Source organism: Eptatretus burgeri, chromosome 11 (assembly GCF_056783735.1).
Source record: "Eptatretus burgeri isolate ZD-2024b chromosome 11, Ebu_testis_v1, whole genome shotgun sequence".
Classification (NCBI taxonomy): domain Eukaryota; kingdom Metazoa; phylum Chordata; class Myxini; order Myxiniformes; family Myxinidae; genus Eptatretus; species Eptatretus burgeri.
Genome location: NC_140971.1, coordinates 49,793,435 through 49,816,264, shown reverse-complemented (window position 1 = coordinate 49,816,264; position 22,830 = coordinate 49,793,435). Strand labels below are relative to the sequence as shown.

The 22,830-nt window shown below is 43.0% G+C and overlaps 1 protein-coding gene across 3 annotated transcripts in view; it reads left to right on the top strand.

Moving 5' to 3' along the window:
* MEGF10 (multiple EGF like domains 10) overlaps positions 1-22,830 on the top strand; it is a 425,111-nt gene that overhangs the window by 56,014 nt on the left and 346,267 nt on the right. The window contains exon 1 of one of the 3 annotated variants that reach the window (XM_085846392.1): positions 2,590-2,711. The exons of the other annotated variants lie outside the window; for them this stretch is intronic. The gene's annotated coding sequence lies outside the window, so the exon portion shown is untranslated. Of the gene's footprint in view, positions 1-2,589; positions 2,712-22,830 lie in introns of those variants that run through there. 3 annotated transcript variants of the gene reach the window in all.

Genomic DNA, 22,830 nt, shown 5'->3' with positions numbered 1-22,830 from the left:
CAGCGAGGTAGTACATGGTCATGTAGTGTTACAGCGAGGTAGTACATGGTCATGTAGTGTTACAGCGAGGTGGTGAAAGATCATGTAGTGTTACAGCGAGGTAGTACATGGTCATGTAGTGTTATAGCGAGGTAGTGAAAGATCATGTAGTGTTACAGTGACAGAGTACATGGTCATGTTGTGTTACAGCGAGGTAGTACATGGTCATGTAGTGTTATAGCGAGGTAGTGAAAGATCATGTAGTGTTACAGCGACGGAGTACATGGTCATGTAGTGTTACAGCGAGGTAGTACATTGTTGTGTAGTGTTACAGCGAGGTAGTACATGGTCATGTAGTGTTACAGCGAGGTGGTGAAAGATCATGTAGTGTTACAGCGAGGTAGTACATGGTCATGTAGTGTTACAGCGAGGTAGTACATGGTCATGTAGTGTTACAGCGAGGTGGTGAAAGATCATGTAGTGTTACAGCGAGGTAGTACATGGTCATGTAGTGTTATAGCGAGGTAGTGAAAGATCATGTAGTGTTACAGTGACAGAGTACATGGTCATGTTGTGTTACAGCGAGGTAGTACATGGTCATGTAGTGTTATAGCGAGGTAGTGAAAGATCATGTAGTGTTACAGCGACGGAGTACATGGTCATGTAGTGTTACAGCGAGGTAGTACATTGTTGTGTAGTGTTACAGCGAGGTAGTACATGGTCATGTAGTGTTACAGCGAGGTAGTGAAAGATCATGTAGTGTTACAGTGATGGAGTACATGGTCATGTAGTGTTGCAGCGCAGTAGTACATGGTCATGTAGTGTTACAGTGAGGTAGTACATGGTCTTGTAGTGTTATAGTGAGGTAGTGAAAGATCATGTAGTGTTACAGCGACGGAGTATATAGTCATGTAGTGTTGCAGCGCAGTAGTACATGGTCATGTAGTGTTACAGCGAGGTAGTGAAAGATCATGTAGTGTTACAGCGATGTAGTACATGGTCATGTAGTGTTATAGCGAGGTAGTGAAAGATCATGTAGTGTTACAGCGATGTAGTACATGGTCATGTAGTGTTGCAGTGAGGTAGTAGATGGTCATGTAGTGTTACAGCGAGGAAGTGAAAGATCATGTAGTGTTACAGCGATGTAGTAGATGGTCCTCTAGTGTTGCAGCAACGGAGTACATAGTCATCTCACAGCGATGGATAGACATTTGTGTCATGTCATGGTGACATATTGCAGTCGTATGACATTGAGGGAGGGCATGATCATATTGTTTTGCAGTGAAAGAGTACATGGTCGTGTCATGGTGCAAAAGTACACCGACGTTTCATGGTGACAGAGTAGATAGTAGTGTCGGATTGCAGGGCAGGAAGACATGGTCGACTCGTGATGATGGAATACGTGGTCATGTTTTTGGAGAGCGAGTGCACCGTTTTGTCTTGGGCGACGGAGTACACCATCGTGTCACAGCAAAGGAGTACACCGTCTTGTCCTGTTGCAGCGAAGTAGTACTCAGTCATGTCACGATGCTGGAGCACATGGTGATGTCACAGTGAGTGAGTACACGGTGATGTCACAGTGAGTGAGTACACGGTCGTGTTGCGGTGACGAAGTGCGTGCTCACTCTGTTGACAATAAAACTTCGGCCATGTCCAGCGTTGAAGTATAAGCACTCAATTCCCAATTCCTAGCAAGTGAAGCATTACAATTGTTCGATAATCCTGGTTTATTTACGTAGACGTTTATTTGTTTGGTCTACCTTGAGAATGATTGCACGTCCTGTGAACGAGAAGGCAGAATGAAAAGTTTGGGTGATATAAGTGGAGAATCATGGCCAATAGCACATTAATTCTTTTTTCCCCATTCCTGGGCCTGCCAGACAAAACAAAGAGCAACGAGAGGGCAAAACCATCAGGTCATGTGACATGTCCTTTCGCAGAACCTGTTGGAGCAGAACAATGGCTCAGATTGGGCCAAGCTGCTGTAATTTGTTGGCTTTGGATTAGCCGTCGGATATGCTGAGGTGAGAAGTTTGTCGCAGTCTTTGGCATTGGCTGTTGATAAGTGGCAAAACCAACATGCATTCCATGTGCCTTCTCGCGCTTCATCGCTTTATGATTACCGCATTCCTTGACAATCCTTCATCTTGGAACACCCAGCAGGTGCGCCTGATTGGAAAACAACAGCGCACATGGAAAAATGCACAAATGGAAACGCAATCAGTTTGCAGCAAACAAGGAGGGAATGATTTGAAGGAAAGAGTTACTGTCCATGAAAATGACTCTTTTTCTTTCCTTGAAATTTTGTGTTTTTTCTGCCATAACGAAGAAAAGTTGCCATTGCAGGAGACGAATTTGGCACAAGTTCTGTAGATTGAGTTCCAGAAGTGTTGTGTGCGCATTCTCTTCAAAGGCCCTGTGTGTCTGATCATGTGTCCTTGCACAGAGGATCCCATTGAAAGGAAAATGCTTTGGCACCTCCAATGGATGGGACAGCAGTTTGCGGGGAATCACAGCTGTCGCGTTGAGCAGCTGCTTGAGAAACGTCCAAACTGCTGAACCGGAGGGGTCATGCCGGTGACTGCCTTGTTTAAATGTACTTGTTACACACATTGCATCTACCCTTATCCAAGGCACACATATTGAGAACGCTGCGCCTGTTATCTGTCCAGATCCATGCTATGTTTACACGTGCCAGTCGTGCAGCAAGGCCTTCGAGAGATCACGAGCCGGTATGATCGATGCACATACATATTGCATGCGTTATGTCATGGTAAGCCACCCATCATGGCATTGCTTTCATGAAGAAACGGAGCAACCAAGAGCTTGAATGCTAATGCAGGGAATGTACTTTCCCGCTGTGATATTAAAGTTATGAAGGTCAAATCGTTAGTGTATAGAAGGCAGTTACATCGTATATATAGAATTTCTCATATATTATATATAGAATGAAATATATATATATATATATATATATATATATATATATATATATATATATATATATATATATATATATATATATAAATATAGAATACATTGTATATATAGAATGAAAGTTACATCGTTATTGTTTTGAAGGCAGTATAGTGTATAGAAGGCAGTTAGTGTGGATATGTTACATCAAAATGTTAGTACGTGGCAGTAAACCTGAGCCTTACCTGCTTGGCTGCTTTGCAAGTTTGCGGTGCCTTTATTTTTGAATACCATAATAGTGTTGCGAATTCGCGCCCGCCGTCGTGCGAACGGCCACGTAACTCGAATCGCGGCACGTCGCCCACCGGACGGACAATTCAGTCGTGACCCTCTTGGACCAACGCCGGGAGCTAGTCATGGGTGGGGGTTTACCTTACCACGATCGTGCCAAATGCCCACCCGCGTAGGATAGGGTCGCTCGCCAAATTCGATCTACCCAAGTACCTGCGCGAATGGTTGACCGGGCGATCGCACCTCGCCGCAGGTCGACTCCAGACACGGGCCGCCCAAGCGGCCCGTTCCGTGCTATCGGGATAACCGAGCGGTGTTATCACCGAACTGGACGGTTCCGATTAATTACCGGGCGTATTAAGCCCACTACGAACCCTTCATGTGAAGCAGGTTGGAGGGTCAATACAGAAAAGACGAAGCGAAACGGGAAAACAGTTCACACAAAGCACATTTATTACGCGTCACACGGAAAGCACACATATACAGCCAAACAGTCAAAATGCACATATAGCAACCCAAACAAAAGAAACAATGAGGCAGAGTTACTACCGAATACGCGTACACACGGCAACACTTATACAGTTCTACTTTACAGACGGCGCCAACACACATTTACTCAAAAGCAAAGGAAAGAAGCCACCCTCATAGACAAGGGGCAGACAGGCCTGGAGGCCAATATGTGCGCGTGACCTGGAGGAGCGGCCAGGTCCCCGAGACCGGGGGGGGGGTCCTATCCGCGTCCTCGTGACACGTTGGCGGATGAGCCACAGATGTGGCCTCGTGGCTGTGCCCCGACTCCGTGCTCCTTGACGGGTTTCGTTGGCACGATGTTTGGAGTGGGGTGGGAACGGGGCCCCCTTTTTGCAATATCTCAGCGCGGGGGAAAGGGGGAATTGTTGATGCCCTGGGGGAGGAGAATGGCTGGCTGGCTTGGGTCCCGCGACGAGCGATCTCACACCGCTACCTCGTCGCCGACCGCCGTCCTTCTCGCCTCGGACCCGAGCTCCTTTGCCTCTTCCCGCAACTCTCCTCAGCCGACTGCAGAACCCAACTCGATGCCACACTGATGATTTCGCCACCCGACTCACTCTGCCCTGCTGATACACACTGCTACTGACACACACTGCTACTGATACACTCTGCTACTGCCACACTGCCACGATTCGCCTTGCACTCGCCGTTTTATAAGCCGGCAGGAGAAAACAATATGCAAATATCCGGATCAGGATGACCTCGGGGGCGGAGCCACGCTCGCCAATTGGACGGAGGAAAAGTGGGCGTGAACCTCCCCTGATCCTAAAATTTGCATATATCGATTTCACACAGATGCGCCTGGAGGCGGGGCCAAGCCGCTCCGCGCTTGCTAATTGGACGGATCAGAAGTGGGCGTGTAGCGTTCTTGATCCGAATTCTCCCTCAGAAAGGCCGCCATTTGCACTCGCGGCTCGGTGCGTATCGCTGAACGAGCCCAAGACAGCCCGACGCTCAGTGTTCACAGGTGGTGCGGGAATGGCCGTAGAAGGAGAGAGGTGAGGGTGGTGGAGGGTTTATCGGTGGTGGTTTGATGGTTATGGTGCCGTTTGGGAATGACGGTGATGCGATGTTTGTGGGATTGAGTTGTGAAGGTAAAGGTCATGGCTGTTGGCGTTGTTGTTGTTGTCTGAGGGTTGGAGCATGGTTGTAGTTGGTGACCATGGCTGGCGTGGTGGTTAAGGTGATTGTTGTGTGATGGCGGTTGAGACATGGTTGGTTCAAAATAAAGATAGAACAGAAAACAGTTATCTCAAAGCGTCGTGGCCCGAATGATTCACATAAATTCCCTCTAAACAACGGGTTTGGGGCTAACTACACATGTACTTATAGTTATCTCACCTACGAGCCCTTCATGGAGTAATGCGAATTTCCACAGCCGTAACAATAGATAGTCTGACAGGCACTGTATATTTTGTGAAATATTTTTGGTTTAAATTCAATACTGGTAGAGCTGGAATGAACATCAGACAGAGAAGCAAGAAAGTCATTTCAAAACGGAGAATTTATTGAAGGATGAAGGCAAGTTGACCAACACTGTTTCCATTATCCTCAGCATTCGTGGAAGACATTAAAGTCTTTCTGGCAAAGCTCAATTGCATGGAAAGCCTGATTTCAACAAGACGAATATGGTCGAATCCATGAATGGCAATACATTGGTGTCTGGTTTTTGAGGGGAAAATGCATGTATGGCATTGTAATCCTCATTGGAAAAGTGAGGAGTGTTTTTTTTTTTCCTCAGTAAGAGGTGTAATGTAGAAGAGACTTGGTCAGCAAAGCAATGAATGAAAGCAATGTTGGCTCTTAAAGTGATGTATAGTGTAGCAGAGGGCTTTCTTGGACCAAATAAGGGTCGTTAATTCAGCCAAATTGTCATCTCTGCCACATATTTACCTGAACATGCTCTCTTTCTGATTAGAATGCTTCTTCCTCTTCGTCACCTTATTCTTCTTCTTTTGCTCATTTGTCATTGCCCAATCACAATGCAACATCATCAAAGCATATCACTATTTTTTTGCATTAATTAGAAAAGTAACATGACACTGAATGGTACTATCATTATATTTGCAGTACCAATTTAACAGTGCATGCAATCGATCCCATCCATTGAGACCATACTCTGTGCAGAGCATTGTTTCTGCCTAAGCAGTCTCCTTGGTTATTGGACACAATCCTGGACAGGTCATCACTCCGACACAGTATACCAGCATGCTGGCACTCATTCTGCCTTCTTCAGAAGGATGACAGGCAGACTCAAACCCACCTGGTATTAATTCAACAGCCAAATGGGATGTGAACTCAGGATCCAAGGATCACAAGCCCACCACCCGAGCAATTAAAACAACACCAGGCATAGTGAATGGAATGACTGGGTATGTGTGTTGGAAATGGGGAAATGAAATGTCAAAAAAGTGTGAGAGAGAGAGAGAGAGAGAGAGAGAGAGAGAGAGAGAGAGAGAGAGAGAGAGAGAGAGAGAGAGAGAGAGAGAGAGAGAGAGAGCAGTTGAGAGAGAGAGAGAGAGAGAGAGAGAGAAGCAGTTGAGAGAGAGAGAGAGAGAGAGAGAGAGAGAGAGAGAGAGAGAGAGAGAGAGAGAGAGAGAGAGAGAGAGAGAGAGAGAGAGAGAGAGAGAGAGAGAGAGAGAGAGAGAGAGAGAGAGAGAGAGAGAGAGAGAGAGAGAGAGAGAGAGAGAGAGAGAGAGAGAGAGAGAGAGAGAGAGAGAGAGAGAGAGAGAGTGAGAGAGAGAGAGAGAGAGAGAGAGTGAGAGAGAGAGAGAGAGAGAGAGAGAGAGAGAGAGAGAGAGAGAGAGAGTGAGAGAGTGAGAGAGAGAGAGAGAGAGAGAGAGAGAGAGAGAGAGAGAGAGAGAGAGAGAGAGAGAGAGAGAGAGAGAGGTGGAGAGCGTTTGAGAGAGTGAGAGAGTGAGAGAGTGAGAGAGTGAGAGAGTGAGAGAGTGAGAGAGTGAGAGAGTGAGAGAGTGAGAGAGAGAGAGAGAGAGAGAGAGAAATAAATTTGTTCCTCTTTATTTCCAGGAATCATTGTGCACAAGGAAATCATAAACCAAAGGCAAACATTGTACAAAGTTAAAATGAGGAAAGAGTTCATACATAAACAAGGCAAAATCATAACTTAACTGTAAGGACACCATCAACAAGTTCACGTAATGATTCCTTCACACACCACTTCTGTGAAAACAACGTAAAATCACTGAGTTGAAATTCAAAGTGCAAACGTGATGTGACAAAGGCTTCAAAAAGGTGAACTACATCGTCATCAGGATTGTCGGTATTTTGTATTCTACGCTTCCTTGACAGGTATATACCGAGTTCAGCCTCGGAAGACAAATAATTTGCTAAAAGACTCATTTTTGCATCGGTAAGAGATCCTAAAACCGAAGATAAAAACACAACGTGTAAAAACAAGGTCTAGCCCTGCTAGACCTAAGCTATCACGGAGTACATGTGATAAGATCATAAAGAGGGGGGCCAGCCTTGGGCACTCAATAAAAATGTGGAAAATATTTTCAGTAACACCACAGAAAGGACACAATTCCGTGTTAAGGCCCGGTCACACCTTGACGTTTTAGCCAACGTATGCCGATTTTTGAATTTTTTTTCTAAAACGCTGGCACACGTTGAATACGTTATGGGTAAGTTTTGATAACATTGAGAGCACGCTGAAAAACACTGCCATACGTCGTTGTACGTTGGCTTTAAACGTTGTACTTTTTGGTTGTCCTCAAATTTTTTCATGCTTGAAATTTCACGACGTATGCCGGCGTATGACTCACACGTTCTGCTACGCTGGCCACAAGTTGTATGCACGGTCTGCGATCGTTCACAGACGTCAACACATGCTACTTGTAAGTTAATCATAAGTTGAGACACGCCGAGGTAATGTTTAGCGTACCCGAAACTTATTTCTAACCTATGATTAACGTGTTGTTGGCACGTTACGCGATCGTTGCCACACGTCGACAGACGTTCCTTTTAAGTTACTCATAGGCTGAAAGACGTCGGTATAATGGATCGTCCTTGCATCAGCGTACACGGCCACGGCCAGGACACTTATTTTCAGCATTCTTCAAACTTTTCTTCGGCATGACGAGGATGTTCACACTTCGATGTCTAGCTTGGCTATGATTCCAATTGTCCATCGGCAGCGTCTATTTAAAATAGTCGAGTTTGAGCGTTTTAACACGTTCAGAAGAAACGCTTCAAATTTCAAAACCCCAGCGTCAAAAAACAAAGGCGAGTGACAGCAATTTAAATCGTTCATTGTAAACAATGAAACTAGCTGAGTGGTACCGTTTAAAAGTCGTTGAGTGTAAAAAAAATCCAATTGTTGAGCGCAAGCGTCTACTTTCAATAGTGGAGATGCAGCCATTTAAATCGTTGAGTTTATCATTTAAATCGTTAAATCGTTAAACGCAAGGACGATCCATCATAACCCACACCCTCCCCCTCACACTCACCTACTACTGCCAACATGAACAAACTACTACTAATACTAATACTAATACTAATACTAATACTAATACTGATACTGATACTGATACTGTTACTGCTGACATGGACATCGACTCAAAAAGGACTCAAAAACACTGTTGGGTTCCCCTTTTATGAGCAGCATTTTTATATACCAATTCCCAAAACCGCTGGGAACACGTCTTTATATGGCAGTTGTAAGTTAGAAACACGTTAATTTATTTTTTTTTGTTGACCGGAAGACGTCATTGGAATACGTCTACATACGTCGATGTGTGTTGGGACTACGTCGATGTGTGTTGGGACTACGTAAAGAATTGGTTCAAAGCACGTCAAACATAAGTTAGAAATAAGTTTCGCGTAAAAAAGACATTACCGTGACGTGTTTCGACTTATGAGTAGCTTATAAGTAGCCTTTGTGGACGTGTGTAAGCGTCCACATATCGTGTGTAAAACTTATCCCCATCGCATGCGGAACGTGTGTCATACGCTGAGTACGTCATAAAATTTTGAACATGTTTAAAATTTATTGACGTACTCTACTTACTACGACGTATGATAGCGTACTTTAGCATTGTACTCACGTATACCAAACTTACTCATACCGTATTCGACGTGCCCCAACGTTTTAGACACATTTTTCTTAGGTCGGCATACGCTGGCAAGATCGCCAAGGTGTGACCGCGATGTTGACACTTCCATTTCTACGGCAGTTATGATTTGAATCGTTGTGCGTCAGCCTTTTAATAGGCTACGTCACGACATCGTCGGCGATGCGTGCAATGCGCTATGCCTAAGTTAGACTATCGTTGGGCATCGGTTGTGTAGGCCGACAACAGGTTCAGCATTCGTTGGTATAAGTTATCTATAACACAACGAAACGTTCTGTGTCCGTTACCAATGCGTTATACATAAGACCAAGTCGCTTTGAATACGTCCAAATCTTAAAAAAAAAAACATCAAAAGTTCAACGTAAGCCAGGGTTTTACATACATTTTAATACGTTGCCATCGCTGGCTAAAACGTCAAGGTGTGACCGGGCCTTTACTCGAGCATATGCGATGAGGCAAAACATTCGAGGGTAAAATGTAGTGCGCCAGCCGCCACTGCAAGTCTCCGGAGCGCTTGGCAATGGGCGTCTTGTACATAACAAGCCATTGGATTGCAGTGGATGGAGTAACACGGAGCATCCTCTCCCAGTGCATTTGTGGTTCTGCAGGTCTCTCAGGAACAAGGGCTTTGACATACAAAAAAATAAACAGTACGTTTTTCCATTGAGTTAAAAGGGATAAAACCTTGAAAAGGAAGTAAAAGTGATGGAAAGGAGTGTTGGAGCGAAGGTGTGGAGTCCCTTTTAACTTGGACTGCTTGAAAAAGCGTATAATTACAGAGAAAATTCTCCCTATGACTCAAATGGACTGAATTCCAGTGGCCACAGCGACCTCGGCAGCTGGCTTCCATTTATAAAGAAAAGGAATTCTAAAATGTTAAACCTTGGTGTATCCAGCATCAATTAAATTTTGCATAAAATTGCGATCATCACAAACCCCTTTAAAAAGAGGGTTTAGAAAAATGGGCTCGTTTAAAAAACATTTTGAGAGAGTAGCTACTGTCATCACGGCGAACGGTGACTGCCTGCCATGCCTCCAGCATGCTTCTATAGAACAGGGGCACTGAAGTGATGTCAACTTTCTAGGTGTCCATGAGAAAGAGTTCCTGATCATAGCCGAGTTTCCCTGCCTGCCGAAGCAGGCAGTGAGCGAAGGCTTTCCAAGAGACATCCATGTATAACAAACAGCCTGTGCAATGAAAGGAGATGAAAAGCCATCACTTTGCTGGTAACGGCAACCAACCCCTGTCCTCCTTCGGCAATAGGCAGGCTTAGCACACCGGGCAGGAGCCAGTGCCCCCCCCCCAAAGAAGTAAATAAAAATGGATTGTAGTTTTTTAAGAATGAAATCTGGGGGTTGTAGTGCCGTAAAAATGTGCCAGAGCATTGACGCCACAAGGTTGTTAATAACAAGGGTTTGTCCCCGATATGAGATTTGACTAAGTCGTCCCTTCCATTTTAGTAACCGTCTCTCAGTTTTATTCATTAAAAATTCCCAGTTTTTTAAAACGAAATTTTGAGTGCCAAGGAAGACACCGAGATAAAAATAAAAATTCCATCCCATGCCCATTCAAGTTGCTTGGGAAAGGTCGGAGGAGTGGCACCATTTTGCGGACCAAGATAGAGAAGTTTACTTTTTTCCAGTTTACTTTGATGGAGCTTGCCAAACTCAATTCATGGACATAGTGGACCAAGGCAGAGACATCCTCATCTGAATGGATAACCACACATAGATCATCCGCATAGGCAATTACTTTAACTGTGTTCGCCATTGGTTGGGGAAGAAAACCATGAAGATGTTCCCGCAACCGAATGAGCAAAGGCTCGATTGCGAGGCAATAGAGAAGGCCGGACAAAGGGCAGCCTTGACGAATGCCTCGACTCGCTGGGAAAGGCTGACAAAATATTATTAACTTTGAGTAAACTAAAAATGTTGTTACACAGGAGCTGTATGTAAGAGATAAAAGTTGCCACAAAACCAAACCCTCGTAAAACAGAAAAAAGATTGAGGTGATCGACAGTGTCAAATGCTTTTTCCTGATCTTGAAAAACCAAACCAACATTTTTTTCCTCAAGAGTGCAGATATCAATCATGTCTCGCACAATAAAAATACTGTCGTGTATTGTTCTTTTTGGAACACAATAGGGTTGATCAGGGTGTATAATTTCCCCAGTCAAGGGTCTGAGCTGGTTGGTAAGAACCTTAGAGGAAATTTTATAATCTGTGCAAAGCAATGATATGGGACACCAGTTGCATGGTTGCTGAAGGTCACCTTTTTTGAGACAAGGACGAGTACAGCCCTGCGACAGCTTAATGGCAACAGATTCAATTGTAGACCATCAATCAGAGCTTCATCTAACTCTGGTCCCAGAAGGTCCCAAAAGGTTGTGTAAAGTTCTACAGGCATTCCATCTAGTCCAGAGGCTTTGCCTGTTGGTGGAGTATGTAGGGCAGCCTGAAGTTATTTCCTTGTCTAGTTGTAGACGTGCAGATTCTGATAAGGTGCGTAGGGAAGAAGTCAGGGATTCCACAATTTCATTATCAGTGCTCTTGGCTTGGTAGAGTTCAGAGAAATAATCCTTGAGTGAAACTCGGATGTCTTTTTGGCAGTGCGTTATTCTTCCTTCCTTCATCTTTAGTGAGGCTATCTGCTGACTTGTTTTTTCCGAACTTCCAGTCCGAAGAAGAACTTGGAGGAAGTATCCAGTGATACAGATTTTCCATTCGGAGACCGATCAGAGCTCCCCTGGCCTGCTTTGCACAGAGTCCAGCAAGAAGGGCTTTTTTCTTTGCTAGCAAAAAGTTGGTCCTTTCGGTATTAGAGGCTGAGATGTTGGATTGCAAAGATAATATTTCTCTGGCAACCAGGGATTGAAGGGCAGTGTCATGTAGAGTTTGATAAGCTCCGTATTGCTGGCAGAAGGATCTTATCGGTGCTTTGGCATTGTCCCACCATTGCACAAGACGGGGAAAGGAGGGTTTACGTTGGAGAAAGTTTCTCCAAAACCCACGAAAGGCATCAAAGAACAATTGATCCTCGAGGAGGCTTACATTAAAAGTTCAGTAGACAGCACTTCGGTTACGAATTGGTAGGTGAATGTGAAGTATGACCATATGATGGTCTGAGATACCACTGGGGACAATACCAGTGTCGGTCACAATATTTAAAAAATTATTATTAATATAACCAGAGAGTTGGTGTCAAAGCCACCCAATGCTCGCCTTTTATACTTTTATCGTTTTTAAAAGACTAGTCTAATAATATTTTTTATAAAGCATTGCAGTGAAGTCTGATCCAAATAATTTTAAAGCAATATATGTATTTGTATATTGTAAACGAGTACACATATTAAATGAATGGCAAGCGTCGAGTATAAACAGGCGAGCATTGGGTGGCTTTGACGCCATCTTTGGTTGAAATTAAAAAAAAATTAAAATCATTTGTTAATTTCAACTTCACTACACCAATAATATACCCCAAAGGAACCTCCTTGCCAAATATCAGCATCCTAGTACACATATTAAATGAATGGCAAGCTTCTAAATAACTTGCACCAAAAACTTTAACGTTGATGCGCTTCAAAAAAGTTAAGTTCAAAACAGGTCAAAAATTTAAAACATTTGAAATTATTTTTTAATTTCAACTTCACTACATCAATAATATACCCCAAAGGAACCTCCATGCCAAATATTTTTGACATTTTTCATGCCAAATATCATCATGTCAAATATCAGCATCCTAGTACACATATTAAATGAATGACAAGCTTCTAAATAACTTGTACCAAAAACTTTAACATTTTCACGCTCACGCTGATGCTGAAGCTCATGCCGGGGGTATCGCTATAGCTCTCTGTTCTTCGAACAGATGAGCTAAAAACGGTCTAACTTGCGAGGGACACACAGCCATCAAAACACCGACACGACGTATATTGTCGTGTTGATGGATTACAAGTCCTCCAAATGTCAACAAGAGAGAAGGTTGTCATATCAAAGTCCTAGCCAGGGGCATAATGCTCGCTGGGTGAGGCTCTTTCCCATTTCTATCAATGGTAGAATCCATCGTGCAGTTAAAATCTCCTCCTAAACAAACAAATCCATTAAAATCTAAGTGTGTGATGGATGTTTCTAACTGCGTCAAAAAACAAGTTCGATCCGTACTGTCACTCGGTGCATAGACATTGAGTATTGTGTGTTTAAAACCGTTAAGAGTAAAGGTGAGTGAGATTAAATATCCTTTAATAATTTCATTAAAATCAACAATAAGATTACAGAGAGAGGGATGTAGATACAGTAGATGGCTACCCCAGCTCTGGGACACTCAAAGCTGCTGAAGAACCACCTTCCTTTCATCATTCTCTCCCATTCGCTCATACAGGAGGAGCTACATTTGGTTTCTTGGAAGAGTAAAAATTCAATGTGGTTTTTCAATATAAGCTCCTTAACTTCGAAATTTGAACGTCCTCCATTAATGTTTAACCCTCAACGGCACGCATACCAACACTCACACATTGGCACACCTGGGGTCAATTTGACCCCATTCAAAATGGTCATTGATTTGGTCAATACACAAGCCAAATGTTGCAACATTTGTCAAATATATCATACCTAGTTTGTACAAAACAGTGTAAAACATTGAGAAGTTGATGATACATATGAAATGTATTCAACATCTAGTGATATCCGGAACAAAAACAATCAGAAATTAATGTGCGAATGGCAACACATTTTACTAATTAACTTTTTACACAGAAAGCAGCAACAGCATAACATACAAAATTAAAATATGGCAGTTTCCATAATAATGAAAGAAATATGAGTCATTTTTCATTGTAGTGTCTCGATTTATGAGGTTCATTGTTCTAGTTACGCTTCGCAATTTGTACAAGTAGTAACAGTGGTTGTATGAGTACCACAAACATATTTGTTGCAATTTGAGCAGACAGTTGAGGTCTTATTGTCCTGTGGCCTTCTGCATAATTGGCATCGTTTCCTGGCAGGACTTCGAGCCTGGCGTGGTCTCTGCATTGCTGCAGCAACCTTTCCAAGTTGATGTAATGCGGTCATTACAGCCGACTGGAGAACATGAACATTCTGAGTGTCAAGTCAATCCAGTCGTTGGTGAGGCCGTATGCCAACTGCTTGAGGTATTTATGACCTCGACCACGTGGCCTTTCTGCTATGACCTGGCCTTGCTGAGCATTCTCATTATCAAACTGATTGTAAGAATGTCCGGAATCAGCAGATATTTCATCTGGCTGTTCATCAACGTCAGAAACCTGATCTTCATCTGATGTATCACGGACTGCAGCCTGATCTGGGATGTAGGAATCATCATCGCTTGGATCAGATAAAGACTCACTGTCACTTTCATCTTCTAATATTTGTCTAAGAACATCAGCAACAGAATACCGTGTTCTCAGTTGGTTGGCCATGGTTTGAAGGAAAATGCAAAAACACTAGTGTTATGAACTGCAGTTTCGATTTCTGGAATATCCCATTTCCAGGAATGAGCAATTCCCGGAACCATTCCAATCCCCTTTTTGTCACAGAATGATACAGATTATAACAGTATGAAAACAATTGGGAAACACCTTTATTGTTCTTTGAAAAATAATAACAATTCCAGAAAAGAAAACGGGATAAAGTGTTCATAGTTATGAATGTAAATGTTTTTTGGGAGTTCTCCCAGCGTGGGTCATATCGACCCCACTATTTTCTCCTGCAAATATCTCCCATATGTATTACCCTATATTCGCTAAATTTTACAGCAATAACATACATATATGGGGTGAGGATAAACAGAGACCATGGGCTGATATCGGCTAATATTATTTTTTTACACACAAAAAAGCTGCATGTTGGGTCAAATTGACCCCAGGTATGCCGTTGAGGGTTAAAGTAGCAATCAAGAAAGCCATAGTGTGGAATTTTGAGAAAGACATCGGTCAATTGGCTGGCTGATGGATGCAGCAGTTTCCTTGCTTTCAAAACCCACTTCCTCAGACGAAACATTTGTGGCTCAGTCATGCCAAACTGCTCAGACTGAAGGAGCAGCCACTTTGCAGAGGTAATAAAACTGTGCATGTCTGGAAAGGAATCTTGAATTTGAACATGTCTGTTACGGAAGGTGTTTTGTAGAAACTTTATGATCTCCTGGGGGGGGGGGGGAATCGGAACATGCTCCGGTTCCTGAAATATGCCTGGATCATTCCAGACTTCAGTACTATCACCAGAGGCAATCGACGAGGCCCTGTCATAATCATAGTCTGATTGGTGATGCATACTTGAACAATACACCATAGGTGGAGCAGGCATTTCCATTTCTGCTGGGAGGGAGAAAGCCGTTACCGAAGCAGAACACGCACGCTCCACATCTGTGACATCCGGAGTTGTCTGGAACACAGATGTCTCAGCCACTACGCTTTTGATAGAGAGAGGGACCAACATAGGCTCACTTTTGATGTCGATGATATCACCAACCACTGAGGTGGCCACATCTACTTCTTAGGGCACAACACCGCCCTCTTGTTCATGCTCGTGCTCATCCCGTACATGATCAGGAGCATTGTAAACATCCACCAGAGCTAGAACTGCAAATTTGTTTTCCGTTTCCAAAGCAGCGAGCGAGTTGGCTGTGTCTACATGAGAACCGTGTGGTTTGCTCGATGGTGCAAGCTTTTTAGGAATGCTCACCATTACATCGTGACCGTTTATGTTAGGACGCTTGTTTCTTCGGGAGTGAATGGTGACAAAACCTTCGTCGTCTACTTGAGATTCTTTAACTTCTGCACTTGCTTTCCAGGGCTGATTATGGGGGGTGGCTGCACGTTCCACCACTCTAGATGTACCACTCGTGCTTGGCTTGGGTTCTTCAGCTCCAAATGTACCACTCGTGCTTGGCTTGGGTTCTGCAGCTCTCGGTGCATCATTAGTGCTTGTTCTAGGCTCCTGGCATTGAGATTCCTCATTAGGTTCCACATGTTGAGACTCACCACGAGGAATGTTTGGTTTCGGACACGCATTCTTTAAATGTCCATGCTCGCCACAAATTAAGCATGTCATTACCTCAGTGGTGATATAAACTCGGTAGCTACGATCTCTAGATTTGAGATTAACAGCAGTACGAAGTGACCGTGCACCATTCTTCAAAACAATATAACAGTGGCGTCGGAACAACATAATGTGTCGAACCGAAATGCCAGAACGCAAATGTAATGGGATCACAGAAATCCGTGACAACCGTCCCCAAATTACTGAAAGCAGAGATAATCTCCTTGCATTTCAAGAAAGGTGGAATATTTGACATCGTAATTTTAACAGCAAGTGTGTCCAAAGGACTTGCAGAAACAAAAAGATCTGGCGGGAGAGGCAAGGTGAGGCATTCGATCATCTGAGCAACGTATGGCTCTTCAGACAAAAATATCACAACACGTTGATTCATCCTCGACGGTGCGAGAATGTTTTCGAGCCCAATGAGCTCTCTGAAACCCATTATGACATCATCAACACTGACTCTGTCCGGTGGACAAAGTATGAAGCCGTTCTTTGGAGGGAGTTTCTCATACACATGATGACGCAAACGTACATTTGGCATCGTGTAAAACAGTACAAGGTAAATTGAAGGATCAAGAAACCAAAAGCAAACCTGCCACAATCAAAACTAGCAAGTGGAGGGAAACAAAAGGTTAATATGAACGAAGTATTTGGCGAAGAAAAAGGCTCAATGGAGAAACACAGCAAGTAGTAAAGCAGGCCCAAAAACCAGCAAGTCCTGAACAGGCCTGCGAAACACTTACTGTGCACGCTCTCTTTCTCTCTCCTGTCTCAACAAAGAAAGGAAACACAGGAGAAAACTTCACACACACAAACATGTCTACAAGGGGAGCGAACATGGGTACAAGGGGAGCGAAAAGGGGATAGGAAAAACACCAACACGACAGAGTACTCACAGCTACACTCGCAGAGCCGCCATGATGCCACACCCATGCACAACTCACCAACAACCAGTAGGGGGGTGGGGGGAGAGAGAGAGAGAGAGAGAGAGAGAGAGAGAGAGAGAGACAGAGAGAGAGAGAGAGAGAGAGAGAGAGAGAGAGAGAGAGAGAGAGAGAGAGAGAGAGAGAGAGAGAGAGAGAGAGAGAGAGAGAGAGAGAGAGAGAGAGAGAGAGAGAGAGAGAGAGAGAGAGAGACAGAGACAGAGACAGAGACAGAGACAGAGACAGAGACAGAGAGACAGACACACACATCGGAAAAGAGCAATGCATATATATATATATATATATATATATATATATATATATATATATATATATATATATATATATATATATATATATATATATATGGGACCTATGGAAGAGAAGGGAGGCAAGTGGACATCAACAAATGTGCCATATTTTTTTGTATAGCCCGACACAATACATATGCAGCCCCAAAACTCCATTATTTCCTGTCCTCAGATAGCCAATTCCATAATGGAAATTACTAACAATTACTAACTCATAACACATATCTCCACGGGGGTTGAGAACAAAAATGCTGGCAGGGTAATTGTGCTTGGCTTGAAGTAAGCGTTCGTATGATTTATACATTCCTCGGAAAGCCAATCAGTTTTAAAGCCCGTACGAGCTGGTGGTAACTTATGGCTGTGGCTGGATGTGTCATGTACTGGGACAGGCTCGAGTAATCAGTGAAGATTAGTCAAGCTTGTCTTGGCCTCACAGAGGGACAATTCCATTGTGACCATACTTTGATGCACTTACTCACAGAAAACTTGAAATTGCTGAGCTTTCAAGCCTTTATTTCTGGGAGTTTTGTTTTCATATAAAACTTATTTGAGCAACATTTCCAAACCGTCACCAGATTCAGGGACTTCTACCTGTATCGTAATGGCACTGTGATTCTGTTTCTTTTCTTTTCACCACCGACTAACTCTCATTGTTAATACTCAAGTGGAAGAACAATATCGGCAGCGAAGATAGCTTTCTTACTAAGGGCAATATATGCCTTCTCCAGCTCAGGGCCACAGACTCCCAGTCTCCTGCAATAATTGGCATCTCTTGACAAGATGTTGTTCATAATGAGTTTGCATGCCCTTGAGCAAGACAGGTCTTTGCCCCTCTCCATGTTCTCCCAAATCCTCTCTGTCGTTGCACTCCTGTTCATCAGTAAAAAAATGAAATCATCCACTTTTATGCCATTATTGTTTGGGTTTTTTTCCTAATCATCCCCAAAGATTATTCTCTGCCATGATGTATCAGCAGAATTCTATTTTCTCACACATTTAATCTCACCTTTCAATGCATTTTATGTTCTGAGAAGGTTGACCTCCGTAGCTTTTTACTCATATTGCATTTGCTGGTACAAATTAATGCATCTTAAACTGCATGTGCTAAAAAAAGAGATAAATTTTCATATTTTGAGGAAATTCCTTGAAGGTTGGCATTCCAAGAAAGAAAAAAAAGAGAACTTCCAGGGAAGAGATCAGACGATGCTTTTTTTAATTTTTAAAGTTTTTTTATTCAAGTTTCAGGATCATGGAAGCGCGAAATCGGGTAAAAGGGCAATAAACTGACAATGTGGCAGAGTGGGGCAACATTTGGGCACAATATTGACAAAGGAATGAATGAACAGGAAAAGAGGAGGGGAAGAACCAGAACAACTTGCATGTCAAAGGGTTGGTTTAGATAGGGTGAATGGGGGGAAAAAAGATTGTGCATAGGGATAAGCTGGTAGTGCATCACCTCTTTGAAGCCCTGTGGGAAAGAGCATAGGTGGGAACAGCCAAGGGGAGGCAGTTCTTCAAAAGGGATAGAAGAGGAATAAAAGAATGGAGGGGAGCATAAAGCCTGGATTTTAGGAGTAGAACCAAGAAGGGGTTACAGGAAGAATCGGGAAAGTTCAGGGGGAGAAGAAAGCAAAGGAGCTCGGAAGAGATAGGAAAAATAGGACGAAATAGGAAGAGATGCGAATAGGAAGAGATGCGGGAAAAAAACCACAATGAGACCACTGACCTGTCTTCGATGTAATTGCATCGAGGGAGAGAGAGAGGGAGAGAGGGAGAGAGGGAGAGAGGGAGAGAGGGAGAGAGGGAGAGAGGGAGAGAGGGAGAGAGGGAGAGAGGGAGAGAGGGAGAGAGGGAGAGAGAGAGAGAGAGAGAGAGAGAGAGAGAGAGAGAGAGAGAGAGAGAGAGAGAGAGAGAGAGAGAGAGAGAGAGAGAGAGAGAGAGAGAGAGAGAGAGAGAGAGAGAGAGAGAGAGAGATCTTAAGAAAAGAGAGAGATATATATGTGATGCTGGGGTACCGACCCATAAGGGAGAGCAGTATTTCATTTGGAAAATGTTTGTCTTTTGTCTGTTAAAGAAAAGGAGTGAGCCATTATACAATCCAATAAAATATGAAGGAAGGACAAAGCACTTTCTTTTATATGATTAAATGTATTTTTTCTGAAGAATGAAAAATATATCCAATATATATATATATATATATATATATATATATATATATATATATATATATATATATATATATATATATATATATATATATCTTCTTCTTTCGACTGCTCCTGTTTGGGGTCGCCACAGCGGATCATCCGTATGATCCGCACAGTGATTTGGCACCTGTTTTACGCCGGATGCCCTTCCTGACGCAACCCTGGTCGCCTTTACAACCCAGGGATATGGTACACCTATTTTAACCGGGGTATACACCGGCCCAGTATACTGGTACTCATTTCGCCGACCTCGGAAGGATGACAGGCCGAGTCAACCCCCTGGTGTATTAATTCAGTGGCCCAACGGGGCTTGAACTCAGGACCTTTTGGATCCCAAGCCACTGCCCTAACCACTGCGCCAACACCAGGTGTGTGTGTATATATATATATATATATATATATATATATATATATATATATATATATATATATATATATATATATATATATATATATATATATATACATACATCACCAAGACCAAAGAAAGCAAGTATGTAGAAGTCGAAGGTCAAGGTGATGCTCATCGCGTTTTTTTACATCAAGGGCATTGTCCACTTCAAGTTTCTACCACAGGGTCAAACAGTAAATCAATTCGTGTACAAGGAGATCCTCCGGTGCCTCATGAGATCAGTCTGGGAGAAGAGGAGGGATCTGTAGGAGAACAACGCCTGGGTGCTCCACCATGACAACGCCCCTGCTCACAGTGCCCTGAGCCTCCGGCAGTTTCTGGTGGAGAGGAACGTGCCAACTCTGGAGCAACCCCCATATTCGCCACACTTGGCCCCTTGTGATTTTTTCCCCATTCCCCATGCTCAAGGTGATCAAGGGTGATATATTTCTATATCCCTCTGATGTGGAGGCCATCAAAAGGGCCGTGACGACGGAGCTCCGGAGGATTCCAGAAGAAGCCTTCCGAGGGTGCATCGAAGCATGGAAGAAGAGGATGGACAAGTGTGTGAGACTGGAGGGAAACTATTTTGAAGGGGACAAGCTGTGATTTCAACATATTTTTTGGAATAAAATTTCCATGAAGGCAGTCCTGTTGCTTTTTAGACGAACCTCATGTTTGTATATATATATATATATATATATGTATATATATATATATATATATATATATATATATATATATATATATATATATATATATATATATATATATATATATACACACACATACATATATATATATATATATATATATATATATATATATATATATATATATATATATATATATATATATATATATATATATATATATATATATATATATATATATATATATATATATATATATATATATATATATATATATATATATATATATATATATATATATATATATATATATATATATATATATATATATATATATATATATATATATATATATATATATATATATATATATATATATATATATATATATATATATATATATATTTATCACGCCCCTTTCTTTGTTCCACCATCAGATTTTTGTTACTGCATGAAATGAAACAAGATTTGGCATATATACTAATGATATTATCGTCTTCCTTAAGATGCCCCTCAAAATTCGTTTTGATGCATTTTCACAAACTCCAACGGATTCCATTCAAATTCGGTACGATTATGGCTTTTGGTCCAACTTTGGTCATTGGCAATAAATTTTTTCCACAACACTTCCGATATTCGAAAAAATTGATAAATCGATATCCCTTATGGGATTTTCCATTCAAATCCACTCAAGTTTAAGGCCTACGGGGGACGAAAATTTCCACTTTGCCCCGGGCGCTCTTTACCTCCTCTACGCCAAGCTGTTACGGTTAGGGTTAGGGTTTGGGTTAGTGTTAGGGTTAGGGTTAGGGTTAGCTACACAAACACTAACCCTAACAGCTAACCATAACCCTAACAGCTAACCCTAACCCTAACAGCTAACCCTAACCCTAACAGCTAACCGTAACCCTAACAGCGAACCCTAACCCCAACCGCTAACCCCAACCGCTAACCCCAACCGCAACCCTAACCGTAACCGCTAACCCTAGCCCTAACCCTAACCCCTAACTGCTAACCACCAACCCCTAACCGCTAACAACTATTCAGGAAATTTGCAAGAAAGCCTGGGCGTTGCCCGAGCAACGCTGGGCTTTACAACTCGTGTATATGTATATGTATATAAAGCAACAGGACTGCCTTCATGGAAATTTTATTCCAAAAAATATGTTGAAATCACAGCTTGTCCCCTTCAAAATAGTTTCCTTCCAGTCTCACACACTTGACCATCCTCTTCTTCCACGCTTCGATGCACCCTCGGAAGGCTTCTTCTGGAATCCTCCGGAGCTCCATCGTCACGGCCCTTTTGATGGCCTCCACATCAGAGAGATATAGAAATATATCACCCTTGATCACCTTGAGCATGGGGAATGGGGAAAAAATCACAAGGGGCCAAGTGTGGCGAATATGGGGGTTGCTCCAGAGTTGGCACGTTCCTCTCCACCAGAAACTGCCGGAGGCTCAGGGCACTGTGAGCAGGGGCGTTGTCATGGTGGAGCACCCAGGCGTTGTTCTCCTACAGATCCCTCCTCTTCTCCCAGACTGATCTCATGAGGCGCCGGAGGATCTCCTTGTACACGAATTGATTTACTGTTTGATCCTGTGGTAGACACTTGAAGTGGACAATGCCCTTGATGTAAAAAAACGCGATGAGCATCACCTTGACCTTCGACTTCTACATACTTGCTTTCTTTGGTCTTGGTGATGCCGGACTTTTCCACTGATGACTCTGTCATTTGGTCTTGGGATCGTATTCGAATATCCACGATTCATCACCAGTAATGACTATCCCAAGCAGGTCTGGATCGTCCTCGAGTTGCTCGATAATGTCTTGACAGACAGTGACTCTTTGCTGTTTCTGGTCCTCAGACAACGGCTTGGGGACCATCTTTGCACACACCTTGCACATTTCGAAACTTTCAGTGATGATGCTCCAGACAGTGTCTTTGTTGATGTAAAGTTCCTCAGCAATCATCCGCACCATGAGTCGATTATCTGTGCGCACCATTTGCTTCACACACTCGATGTTGTCCACCGTTCTGCTCGTTGTAAAGGTCTTCCAGACTGTGGATCATCTTCCACCTCCTCCCCTCCCCCTTTGAACCTCGTGCCATTCAAATGCATGTGTACGTGACATGGTTTATTTCCTGTAGACTTCCTGCTGCATTGTGAAGGACTCGGAAGGTGTTTTGCCAAGCTTGGCAAGAAACTTCAGATTGGCTCTCTACTCACAACTCATAGTGCGACGACTCAGACTCGACAACGTGTAAAGCACGACCTGTAAAAAAAATCACACAATGAGCACAGTCAACCATCACCAATCATATATATTGCTGGAATGTTGCGAAAGACTGTGACGCAACCAGTTCATTCAAGTTGTGTCAGTGGAGCACACAGCAGGCTCAGTCCCGTTAGTTTTTGGACGGACCTCGTATATTGGAGTATTTTTTTTTTTTGTATAGAGTCGAAACTCGTGGACGAG